Source organism: Silene latifolia, chromosome Y (assembly GCF_048544455.1).
Source record: "Silene latifolia isolate original U9 population chromosome Y, ASM4854445v1, whole genome shotgun sequence".
Classification (NCBI taxonomy): Eukaryota; Viridiplantae; Streptophyta; class Magnoliopsida; order Caryophyllales; family Caryophyllaceae; genus Silene; species Silene latifolia.
This window is the reverse complement of record NC_133538.1, coordinates 249,959,415-249,971,585: the sequence shown is the minus strand read 5'-3', so window position 1 is coordinate 249,971,585 and position 12,171 is coordinate 249,959,415. Positions and strand designations below refer to the sequence as shown.

Genomic DNA, 12,171 nt, shown 5'->3' with positions numbered 1-12,171 from the left:
TTGAAAGGCAAGGACCTGTTCCTTCTCTGTAAGACAGCCAACAACAGTGTGACCGTCGTTGCTACCACACCTCTCACATGTGACAATCTCCCCTCATGTGACCGTCTGAGGCTCCCTAGCAGAATGTAACTCCAACTTATCAAATATAGCATTCATGACCTCCAGCTGAGCCACAACTTGCTTATCGACTGCGTGAACTGTTCTAATACCATCCCTCGGGTTTCCATATTCAGCACTGTGGTTCGCCAACTCTTCAATAAGGGCCCATCTTTTATCATCGTCGGTATTCTCTTGGAATCTCCCATTAGATGACGCATCAAGAATGGCTCTATGATCATCATACAACCCATTGTAGAACTGGTTAGACAAAAACCATGGGTCAAAACCATGGAGAGGAAGAGACCTCACCAACTTCTTGAAACGGGACCATGCTTCATAGAGAGTCTCATCAGGTGCCTGCTTGAAACTCGTAATCTTAGCCCTCAGCTGATTTTTGAGCTATGGAGGGAAATATCTCTTATAAAAAGCAAGAGCAAGGGTCTCCCAATACGTAAACCCCGCGGCCGTAGGGTCTAAATCAGTCAGCCACTCCCTAGCTGCATCGGTCAAAGAATAGGGAAATAGAACTTCCTTAATCTTGTCTTGATTTACCCCCTTTGTGGAGGGGATAGTAGAACAGTAGTCCGTAAAGACCTCCATATGCTTCCTCGGGTCTTCACCTGCCACACCTCTATAGAGATTTCTCTCCACCAGAGTGATATAGGAAGGACGGATGTCAAATGTATTCCCATCCTCAGTCTGGAGATTGAAATCTTTTGGAATATACGATGCTTTAGGCTCCGAGTGACTAGCAAAGTTCAGCATCTTTACTGGTTGATCAGTAGAAATAGGAATGTTCTCTTCTAAAAACTGGTCTTCTGCGAAAATAGATTGATGTAGCTAGGGCTCGAAAGTACTCAAGTCTTCCTTTCGTGATTTTCTCTGCAGATGGAGTCTATGCATGAATAGTCTCTCTGGCTCCGAATCAGCTGAAACTAACTCAAACCTGTCTGACCTGGGGATAAACAACACTGAAAGAAAATAAATAAGAACTGCCTCAAGGAATAAAAATTCCCTGAGACGGATAAAATAAACGAAACAAAGACAGATAGGGCAATTGCCTCCCCGGCAACGTCGCCAAAGTTTGATACGTCTGTCGTGTACCTATCAAAAATATACTAACTAAACTAACTATATAGCTAGGGAAGTCAGGTCGATCTCCTCAGGGAGGCAAGATATCTCTAGAAGTCGGTCTATTTGGTCACAAATGGGGGGGTTGTTTAAATTGGTTTTCTAAACTAAAAGGTTTAAAGGAAAGAGAAGCAGAGATAAGAGCAATAAAGACAGGAAAATAGAATTAAACTAACAGATATAGAAGGGTCATGTCAGGATTTTGGTTCACTACGGTAGTCCAGTGACTCAACTGTAAACAACTTAGACAAATTAATGTGAGACGAATATGGAAAGGTCCTTCCGGTCCACTTTCTACTCTAAACTTCCACTAACTTAACTTCCGTCCTTGTCATGGTAGTCTACTATTCATAGCAGGCCTATTTAGTCCAATCTTCCGATCCAGGATTAAATTTAGCCAGATTAAAGGGTGACTCAGAAGCGTGCACTCAACTAAGCCGGTAAAATACAGTTAAATTGCTATGGTGACATAATCTCACAATTAATTCATCTAAACTGCTTACTACATCATCACATTTCTACCGTAGATCCCCTAATCCCAACATGAATTAGATTTAGCTACTCATATCGCTATTTATACTATCAAAACTAACAGCAGATAAATCACCAGCATTCAACATATTAAAACGATAATTAAATTGCATAAAAGTAAATTAGGGCAGATATTAAATAAAGTAAAACAAAGAATTAAAGTAAACAAAAGAACGATTATTATTATTAAGAAAGGAGAAAGAGATTACAATCGTGCGAATCCGGCGTAAAGAACGACAAAATCCAAGCGAATTAACCCCGAAAGCAAAGTTACAGTGAAGAATGAAAATGATAGATGAAAAACTGAGTAAAAGTGTCGATGATAATAGAATCGATAGATAGCTAATAACCTAGTAATGTAATGCTTAAATAGAAAATAAACTAAGTCCAAAAGCTAAAACAAGCTTACGGGCTAATTAAAGCCCACGCCAGCAGAAACCACTCGATCGAGTAGAATAAATCCACTCGATCGAGCAAAACACCAGAAAATCTACTCGATCGAGTAACCTCTCTTTTCAGCACTTCTTGATCGAGTAAATAACTACTCGATCGATCAACTGAGGCCATAAAAACCACTCGATCGAGTAATAAAACCACTCGATCGAGTCTTATTCCTTCAAATCAGCCCAATATCGTCACCGACTGCCTCGTAAACCGTGCCTTCATGCATTCCAATTCAGTATCTCACTCTGGAAAATCCCGTCTCCTCTAAATGCATGCAAAAAGGACGAAAAATGGTACGATTCCACTACTTTCGCGTTCATTTCTAAAAAATGGACAAAACGAACCAAAGTAGCCAATTCGGGGCATAATACTATATAAACAGTACAAAAAATGCATGGAAATACGTGCTAAAATAGGGTAAAAAGACTATACAATATGCACGTATCAAGCTGCTTGATAACTGGCATCGTGAGATGGAGAGTCTCCTTGAAGTAGTGAAGTGTCCGTCAGAGTTAGCTGTTGAACAGGTAGTGTACTACCTAAGGGGTGAGGCTGCACTGTGGTGGCAGAATGTGAAAGAAGATGCCAGAGCATACTATAGGGATGAGGGGCTCGGTGCTATACCGTGATCGGGTTTGAAGAGCGCCATGAGGGAACAATTTGTGCCTGAACACATCCGTCACAAGATGATATCCGAGTTCGATTCTTTCAGCATGACTAATGACATGACAGTTACGGAGTACCATTGCCGATTCCTTGAGTTGTCTCACTATGCAGAAGATATGCAGCTGGGGCAACGGGGTTTGGGTCTTCGTTTCGAGAGGGGTTTGGCACGCAAGATCATGAACAGGTTACCAGCTGGGGTTATCACCAATATAAAGGATGTGTACTTGAGGGCTGGGCAAGCTGAGAGGTTGGTGGATCTATCCAAGGAGGCTATGGAGAGAACCACTAATGAAAAGAGGAAAGCAGAGAGTGAGAGTGGCAATCAGTCGGGCCACAAGAAAGGCAACTATGGTCAGTCAAGGGCTTTTTCAGGAGGATCTCGAGCTTGGGGAAGGGGTGGTGGTCAGAGTGTTAGTCACAACTCCAATCTCACTTGCTACAACTGTGGGGGAATAGGCCACAAGAGGTACGATTGCACCAGCAACAAAGTTGGAGGGGCTTTAGGAGCTTACCAGGGAAGTTTTGCTCAGGCTCTGATTCAGAGCTTTGCTAGCAATATGCCATCTGGGTCATGGGGTAACCGTGGAGGGAAGAACAACAACAATGGCAGCTTCAACCGCAACAGTGGAGGATCTTATCAGCGCTCGAACAACAGTGTGACTCAGAATTCGGCAGCCAAGCCGACTACTTCTAACACCTAGATCCAGGGCGGAGGTCAGAAAAGCAGCGGGAAGCTCTTCATGATGGGCAAGCAGGAAGCTGAGAATGATGCTCATGTAGTTACCTGTACCTTTCTCGTTCATATTACACCGTCTATTTTTTTTTTTGACTCAGGGGCAACCCATTATTTTGTATCTAGTGGTCATGCCTTGGCTATGGGTTTGGGGGAGTTTGAGCTTGTAAAATATCATGTGTTTTTACCTTCAGGAGATTCGGTGTCTTGTGTTAAGTTGTATAGAGATGTTTCCATGTTTGTTGGAGGGGTAGACTTACCGGTCAACTTGTTAGAGTTTCCTATGGATGGTTTTGAGGTTATCGTCGGGATGGATTGGTTAGGTAAGTATGATGCTAGGATAGACTGCCGACAAAAGAAAGTGTCTTTGAACGGTCCTAAGGGTGTTAGGGTGTCTTATAAGGGATTTTAGTGAGGCCAAAGTGTAAGTTCATCGCTGTAATGACCTTAAAGTCATGTTTAAGGAAGAAATGCCCCTTGATACTTTGCCAAGTGACAGATCGGCGTGCGGAGCAGCTGACTGCATCTGATATACCTGTGGTTGGAGAGTTTAGTGATGTCTTTTAGATGATATACCGGGGTTACCACCTAAAAGAGATTTCAACTTCAATGTGGAGCTTAAACCGAGGACAAATCCTATATCCAAAGCACCGTACCATATGGCACCTAAAGAACTGGATAAGTTGAAGAAACAGTTACATGATCTGTTAGATAAGGGGTATATCCGACCCTGTGTGTCACCATGGGGAGCACCGGTGTTGTTTGTGAAAAAGAAAGATGGGAGCATGAGGCTATGTATCGACTATAGAGAGCTAAATCTTATCACTGTGAAGAATAAGTATCCTTTGCCAAGGATTGATGAGTTTTTTTACCAGCTGAGTGGCGCAGGGGTGTTCTCCAAGATCGATTTGAGGTCAGGTTATCACCAGTTGAGGATAGCAGATGAGGATATTCCTAAAACAGCTTTCCGGTCTCGTTATGGTCACTATGAGTATGCAGTGATACCTTTTGGTTTGACGAATGCGCCAGCAACTTTCATGGATCTGATGAACCAGGTTTTTAGTCCGTTCTTGGACAAGTTTGTGGTCATCTTCATTGATGACATGGTAGTCAAATCTAAGACTAAGGAAGAGCTTGAGGAGCGCCCGAGATTAGTTTTGCAGACCTTACGAGACAATCAACTTTATGCCAAGCTATCCAAGTGCGAGTTTTGGTTAGAGGAAGTGGCTTTTAAGGGTCATGTGATATCTAAAATGGGTGTGTCAGTGGATTCTAGCAAGATTGAGGCAGTGACCAAATGGGAATCACCAAAGAATGTTGCTGAGATTCGGAGTTTCTTGGGTCTAGCTGGTTACTACAGGAGGTTCGTGAAGGACTTTTCTACGATCGCGAGACCTATGACAAACGATGTGGAAAGAGACCAGATTTCGAGGGGATGAGAGTTGTGAGACGGCGTTCCAGACCATAAAGGGGCGTTTGGCCACAGCTCCTATCCTAGTTTTACTTGAGGGTTGTGAGAACATTGAAGTATATACCGATGCTTCGAAGAATGGTTTAGGATGTGTTTTGATGCATAGTGGGAAGGTTATAGCTTATGCGTCGAGACAGGTGAAGCCGTATGAGGAGAACTATCCTACTCATGATTTGGAACTAGGTGTAGTTATTTTCGCTCTGATTTGGAGGCACTATCTCTACGGGGCAACCTTTAAGGTGTTTTCAGATCATAAGATTCTGAAATACATCTACACTTAGACAGAGCTTAACATGCGACACAGACGATGAATGGAGCTGATCGGGGACTATGACATGGAGATCATCTATCACGAGAGTAAGGCTAACGTTATTGCAGATGCTTTGAGTAGGAAGAATGTTCATTTGTTGTGTACAACTATGTCTTTGCTGAAGCTGACGGATGAGATGTCCAAGATAGGGATCCATATGATTCGGAAAGGGGATACCATCGGGGATTTGGTGATCGAGCCAGATTTGTATGAGGATATTAAAAGAAAATAAGAGCTTGATCCTAAGATCCAAGAGTGGAAGTCAAGAGTGGAGAGTGGCATTGTTTCCAGGTTTTCTATCCACACAGATGGGAGTGTACGCTTTGATGGGAGATGGTGTGTTCCTGATGATGCAGATTTGAGGAGAGTAATCACGAGTGAGGCTCATTGCACTCTTTATTCAGTTCACCCCGGAGGTGACAAGCTTTATAAGGACCTCAAGAAAACTTTTTGGTGGCCTAACATGAAGAGGGATATGGCCGAGTTCGTGGCTAGGTGTCTGACATGCCAAAGGGTAAAGGGCGAACAACGAACAGCGAAGACCACAAGGTAAGATTCAGTCACTTGAGGTACCTGACTGGAAGTGGGAGTCGATCTCTATGGATTTTATCGTGGGGTTACCTAGGACACAGCAAGGTAACAATATAATTTGGGTAATCGTCGATCGGTTAACAAAGTCAGCTCACTTCATTCTGATGAAAGATACTTGGATCAAGATATAGTTAGCATTGGCTTACAGGAAGGATGTGGTTCGGCTACATGGGGTACCTAAGGATATAGTGTCGGATCGAGATGCGAGATTTATATCACGGTTTTGACAGGAGCTGCAGGATATGATTGGTACAACCTTAAAGATGAGTACAAATTTTCACCCTACCACAGATGGTCAGACTGAGAGCACTATCAAGACTTTGGAGGACATGTTGAGGGCTTGTGCCATGGAGTTGGGAGGACAAGCTGGACCTGATCGAGTTCTCTTAAAACAACAGCTATCACACCAGTATAGGAATGGCACCGTTCGAGGCTTTATATGGCTGGAAGTGCTGAAGTCCAGTTTGTTGGGATGACAGCGCAGAGGCAGTGGTTTTAGGGCCACAGATGGTGCAGGATATGGTTAAGCAAGTTCGAATGATTCGTCAAAGGATGAAAGAAGTTCAGGATCGCCAAAAGAGTTGTGCTGATTTGCACCGCAGGGACATCGAGTTCGGAGTGGGTGACAAGGTCCTTTTGAAAGTGTCACCAATGCGGCGGGTGATAAGGTTTGGAAAGAAAGGTAAGCTAAGTCAGAAGTTTATCGGTCCGTATGAGATTTTGGATCGTGTAGGTGAGGTGGCTTACAGGTGAGCTTTACCACCAGCTTTTGATCGAGTCCACAACGTGTTTCATGTTTCACAGCTCTGGAAGTATGTCAGTGATCCATCACACGTGCTTGAGGTTGAGAACATAGAGCTTGATGAGTCTTTGTCTTATACCGAGGTTCCTAAGGAGATCTTAGACCGCAAAGTACGCAAGACAAGGAACAGTGAGACCGTCTTACTTAAGGTGCTTTAGTCTAATCATAATGTGGAAGAGGCTACATAGGAACCCGAGGAGGCTATGAGAGAGCGTTTTCCTACCCTTTTTGATCAGGTATGTTTGGGTTACGGGGACATAACCATTGTCATTTAAGGGGGGGGGGGTAGGAGATGGTCGCATGTTTGTTTTTGAGTTAGTTTAAGTTGGTTTAGCTATGTTTTGTGTTTGTTTAGCTGTGTAAGGTCTTCTGATCTGTTGTGTTGAGTGTTTGTGGTATGTAGTGGGAGTTGTTTAACCTTAGTTGGTCTTGTTTTTGTGGGTATAGTGTGAACTTCGGGGACGAAATTCTTTTTATGGAGGGAAAACTGTAATACTACGGTTTTCCTAAGTCTGTACTCAGCCGAATATAGTTTACTCGGCCGTGTATGTATGTGATACCCCCATACTCCAAGTGCCTGTTGGAATATGTGTCCTCCGACAATAATGCGATCACAACTGTCGATCATGATGATAACATGTTTAAGTCTCATTTTAAGAATACATGAGGGATGTAATATTTTACAGTCAACTGGTCCACACATATCGGTAATGCTTGGATGACTAGAGTTTGACATTACTGTCGTGCGACGGTGGGGATCAGTTGATCCCCTTAGGTCATACCTAAGGGTAACACACTTAATTGAATATTTAATTGGTCGTATGACGATACGAGTCAATTAAATTGCTTAAAATTGACGGACGATTTCGGAAGTAATATTTACGTATCTCATTATAATTTGATTAAATAAGATACGGTCTAAGTAATCGAATTGTTTTATTACTTAGATGAAATTATTGTTTACGGAAACAATTAAAAAGGAATGAATTGATTATTATAAATACAGAATGTTGTAATTTATGACTCGGTAACCCATTACGGTACAAGTAATTATGAATTACTAGGTTAACTTTATAAGTGACATATTTTATTAATATGTTGATTTTTTAATTGTTAAAAATACATTTTATTTACCTAATGTCATGGAACATGTTACATGTGACAAATTGACAAAATAATGTGTAAAATGGATTTTCCATTTTACACCGTATGTGCCGAAAATAAGGAGGGAGTATTAGGCTTATTTTTGTGTTAATTATGTTTAGTGGAAGGCATAATCATAAGACCTAATGCATAGCCTTACATGCCTATATTTCCTGGGAAGAATTGAAGCTCATGCATTGGCCATATCCACCCCCTCCTACCCGGATTTCCTTGTGCAAGGCCAAGGGTTTTTTGCTCATTATTTTTCCTAATATACACTACAAGCATACTAGTGCATATTCATTCATTCTAACATCTAAAAATAAAGAGTTTTTAGAGAGATTATTACTCCTTCTTCTCCCTTCTCTTAACCGAAAATTAAGAGACCAAATTCAATATTTTTGGGTCAATTTTATTTAGATTAATATTGTTCTAGTATTAATAATATTAGTCTTATTAAGGGGTTACTTTGGGTATTCATCTTTGGGATAGATTCTACCCTTGAATATTTGTTCATCCATATTAGGAGAGCTCAAGAACAAGTGAGTAGGAGAACTCATTTGTGCCCAATAATCCGAAATTTCTATTGTAAGAATGACGATTTCTTCTTTATCTTTATTCATGTTTGCATGCATTAGATCTAAATTAATTTTATGATTAAATTAAATTGTAACATATAAGAATATGTTGAGTAGTATGAGATATATATTTCTAACAAGTGGTATCAGAGCCTTTGGTTGTTTACATGCAAATCGGTTATAATTTTTCCGAGTTATACGATTAACAAATAAAACTTATAAATTTGTGTTTATTATGATATATCACGAAATCAATTATGCATGTTAAAGTTTCTGGTCCTAAAATGTATTTAGGATATTTTGGTTAATTTATGGATTTTTTTATTGTTCATTTTATATTATAATGGCATTAAAATGTGATTTTATGATAAAAATGTCATTTTTGGACTAAAATTAGCTAAACTTCGTTTTTTATAGTGGGTGTTGGATATGTTTTCACATATATTATTTTTTGATGACCTGTAAATTTTCATAATTTTATGAGTTCTTATGCTCGAAATATGGATTTTTCATGATAAAATCGAATTTAAATGTAAAAATAGGTTAATATGAGTAATATTTCGAATCTGCTCATAGAAATTTAGTATGTTGTCACATGAAATATTACAAGATGTGTGTAAAATAATTGGCTATAATGAAGTCTTTATGCATGATTTATGAGTTTTTGATGAAAAATAACATAAATAGTGACTTTAATTAGTGAAAAATTGCTAAAACATACTTCATGACTAAGGAAAAACGTCACATGTTGCATTTTATCACCTATTTCAGATCTAAAAGTGAAAAGTAAATTAAAAAAAATTTCTCATATTTTTATGATAATATTTGATAAATCCGATAAACAGCAACATTGTTTTTCTCGATAAATTTCAAACTTTTTTAACCTAAATTTTTTGAACATTATGAGTGTCATGGTATTTTTCCAGAATGTTCATGAGTTTAAAATTTCATTTGAAATTTTTATGATTTATTTGAAGTTTATGGCATTATATTGTAATTTGAAGTCCTTTTATGAACAATATTAAGAAATATATAAGTTAATTATTGTCAAATGTTAGTGGAGACTAATTTTGAGTCCTAATATGGTTAGGGTAATTAACTAGTACATAAATATGATTTTATGTAATTATTGTGATTTTTAAAAGGTTAAATCACGCAAATCCGTAAAAACCGATTAATATACGATATTGGCTCCATAAAGGCGATTTAGCATAAAATTGGGCATGTTTATACATATTATAATGCTGCATTTTAATTTATGATTGTCATAATTTTATTTTATGTAATTTTTGAATTATGTAATTTTACTTAGTATGGCCTTAGTTTTTAATTGATATTACCCGAAATGTATGGGAATATCGATTCGGTTGTAATTTATTGTGATCTCGTATCATCGTTTTGTAATTTAATAGATTTATTTTATTTTAATTACAAATGTATAATAGGATATATGTAATTTGTTATGTAATTTGTTATGTAATTTATTTATTCCGGAGTTCCTTGAAGACGATGCCACTCAAGAAGGCGATCCATTAAAGACGGTGTTACCTCGAGATGCGTGTCAAGACCGAAGTTCGAGAGACCAATGGAGTTGGTTTCCGAATTTGTAATAGTTTATTGGATTTACTATTTTAGGAAGGCCATACTAGGATTTATTTTTATGCTTTGCATTTTATTTATATGTTGCATGCATTGCTAAATCGCCATAACTAAAACATGCATTATCATTTTAATCGAGTATATCGACCGTGTCAATTACAATTATCGTAGTTCACCGCTTTAGTTCGCTTAAAACGTGATAGATAATAAATTGACATGACCTCTCGCTAAAATAAACAATTGAGACTTAGCCTTACCAAAATGTAGAAACCATGAAAACCTATTTCGTGAGGGAGTGCACTCGGCCCTACCGGGGTACAAACCTTGTTACGTAGGGGAAGTGGGTGATAAATGTCTATCCACCGAATTCATGTTGATAAGGGATGAATCGGCCCTACCGTGCCCAAGTTGATGTGGATTTGGATCATGGACACATTTATTCGAATTTGGATTGAGCTCAACGGAAGTATTCGTGACCGTAGTCGCATGTTTTCTGGGCTAAAGATAAATGTTAATGTAATTTTATCGACCAAGAGTTCTAAAAGTAGAATTGATTAAAGCGTTAATCCACCGAGTTATATTGATAAGGGATGAATCGGCCCTACCGTGCCCAAGTTAATATGAATTTGGGTATTGGAATCATTTATCAAGATGGGTAGAGGTCACTAGATAAATGCAATAAAACTTGTTTAAATTAAATTTTTACGAGTATTATTATTATGATTTTGAAAACGACATATGTTTTATTCCTTCTATTTTTCTTTTGTAGACCTCTTTTATTTCTCATAACAAATGGCCACTCCAAACACCAACGCCACACCTCTCACTAATGCTTCATGGCTCCGATCCTTCATGGATCGTTGTAAACTTGAAAAGAATGAGTCAAATTTCTCCTATTGGGATGCCCAACTCAAATTAGCCGCCCAAGGTGACGACAAGCTTCGTTACCTTACCGAGGCGTCTCCACCCGAACCTAATGCTAGGTCGAGTGCCGCCACTAGGGAAGCATATGAGGCTTACCACAAGGAGTCCGCCGCAATGAAAAATGTGTTGATTTTTGCGATGGAGGCGGATCTCCAAAGGAGAGCCTTTAAAATGGGCACCGCTAATGAAATTTATTCCAAGCTTGTGACAATGTTTTCACAAACTCCGAGGATCGTCCAATATGCGGCGGCCGCGGCATTCTTTGATCTCGACTTTAAGGAGGGCCAAAGGGTTAGCCCTCACGTGCTCAAATTAATGGAGCTAGTCGAGACTTTGAAGATTCAAAAAGTTGAAATCCCCAAAGAACTCATTGTAGATAGGATTCTACACTCCTTATCCAAAGTTAAGGCATATGTTCAATTCCGGGTGAATTTAAACATGCAAGACAAGGACGTGTCTCTTGAAGAGTTGCACAAGTTACTTGTCCAAGCCGAAAGAGACATGGGGTTAAATGTTAACCCACCTAAGGATGTGCTTAACATAAGCACCAAGAGCAAGGGCAAATTCAAGAAGAATGGGAAGAAGGGTAAGAAGCAAGCTCCCACTTTCACCAAGGCTAAGACTTTTGAAGCTAGCACTTCCAAGACCAAGAAGGGTCCTCTTGATAAATGCCATTATTGTAATGGTTTTGGACATTGGAAAAGGAATTGTTCCAAGTATCTTGGTGACATCAAAGCTGGAAAAATCACTCCAGTAGGTAAATGACTATCCTTTCTTTTATGTTTCTAATTCAACTATGGTATTGTGATACAAAGTTGTGATAATGTATCCCCTTTTTATTATAAATAGGGCCTCCACCAAGCAAGGACAAGGGAAAGGAAAAGCAAGCTTGAGAAATCATCAAGAAGCTAGGAGTAACTTCCATGAAGCTTGGCTTTTTATTGTCTTATATTTTAATTTATGTTTCGGATTTTATAACTATTTTGATTTCCGTGTTCGACATGGAAATGATTGATCCTTTCTAAGAAATTGTTGTATTTTGGATTATGGTGGCTTGGTTTGCAACCCAAGTCACCCCTTTTATCGTATTTTCTTTGTTCTAAAAATTCATCTTTATATGCTTGCACATAGAAACATAGGATCATCCAC

The 12,171-nt window shown here is 39.2% G+C and overlaps 1 non-coding gene across 1 annotated transcript; it reads left to right on the top strand.

Moving 5' to 3' along the window:
* The first annotated feature begins 382 nt into the window (after positions 1-382).
* Positions 383-488, top strand: LOC141636391 (small nucleolar RNA R71). Its single transcript, XR_012541007.1, has one exon. It is a non-coding gene; the product is annotated as a small nucleolar RNA R71 (small nucleolar RNA).
* The last annotated feature ends 11,683 nt before the right edge of the window (positions 489-12,171 follow it).